Source organism: Sphaerodactylus townsendi, linkage group LG13 (assembly GCF_021028975.2).
Source record: "Sphaerodactylus townsendi isolate TG3544 linkage group LG13, MPM_Stown_v2.3, whole genome shotgun sequence".
Taxonomy (NCBI): domain Eukaryota; kingdom Metazoa; phylum Chordata; class Lepidosauria; order Squamata; family Sphaerodactylidae; genus Sphaerodactylus; species Sphaerodactylus townsendi.
In genome coordinates, this window is record NC_059437.1 from 49340324 (window position 1) to 49341718 (window position 1395).

A 1395-nucleotide genomic window follows, 5' to 3' on the forward strand; every position below is an offset into this window, starting at 1 on the left:
AAGTCTGCATTCCATGTTCTTCCCCACAGAAGAAGCTGAGGCTATATAAGCAAGACAATACCTTGGGGAAATATACCAAAATGTTCTGTATACACATGGACAATATTGACCAGGGATTTGTTATGAGAGGCAGCAATATGTATGTGGGAAGCTTTGTAAAAAAAAGGAACGGAAACAACTAGTTTTAATTGAATGGTTTAATTGAATGGTTTTAATAGGCTATAGGATCTGGGCTTGTTTAGTTTTATGTACAGTTTCTCCTAGCTTGAAAGATGAAGCCGAAACATTGTAAATAAACAAACATCCCTTTTAAAGTTTCTGTTTATGTTCATGGCCATTGTCACCATTGGTTTTGTAGATTTATTTGTTTTGTGTGTATGCATTTATCAGGTTTTTATTTGGAACTTTAAGGAGTAATATAGAATCGTGTGGAATGTTGACATGCCAATGCACAAATAACATTGGGCATGGGAAAAATTCAGGGTGAAGATGCTGAAAATGTGGCAAAAATAAAGAATCCTGAGTTTAATTCGCACCAAGGGAGTTGTAAAATTAGAATTGGAGAACTGGAAGTTGAAGCAGCAGAGATGGAAAATTCATACACATTCCTAAAATGCATGTTTATTTGGAAAACAGTCTCACTTACGGATACCAACTTCGAATTAGGGGCATTCCTGGATTTTTGTGGGTGGAGCCTGAGGAGGTGGAGCTTAATGAAAGGAGGAAGCTCAGTAAGGATAAGATGTGGTACAGTCCACCCTCCAATGCTGCCATTTCCTTCAGAGGAACTGGTCATTGTAATCTGGAGATTGGTTACATACAAGTCCAGAGCCAGAGTGGTGTAATGGTTAAAGAGCAGGTGGATTCTAATCTGGAGAACCGGGTTTGATTCCCTGTTCCTCCACCTGAGTGGCGGAGACTTATCATTTGAACAGATGTGGCACCACCAACTCTCCTACAATCCTGCTGGAGTGAGCCTTAGGCAGTGCATTCTCAGAACTCTAAGCCCCACCTACCTCCACAAGGGTGTCTGTTGTGGAGGGAAAAGGAGTTTCTTGTCCTTCTTCTTTGTGCTTTCTCTTCTTCTTCTTCTTCTTCTTCTTCTTCTTCTTCCTTCTTGCTGTGCCTTCCTTCTTCAGGCTTTCAGTTTAACAGTAACTGACAGTAGCAGTTGATGACAGTTGACAGGAGCAGCAGTAGTAGGAGGTTAAGGGCTTCGTGTGTATCTAATCTGGAGAACCCGGGTTTGATTCTCCAGCTCTGCCGCCTGAAATAATGGAGAGCTGATCTGGGGAGCTCAGACCAGCCTATGCACCTCCCACACGACACCAGCTAGGTGACCTTGGGCCAGAACAATCCTTCCTCAGGAGCTCTCTCAGCCACATTTTACCACTC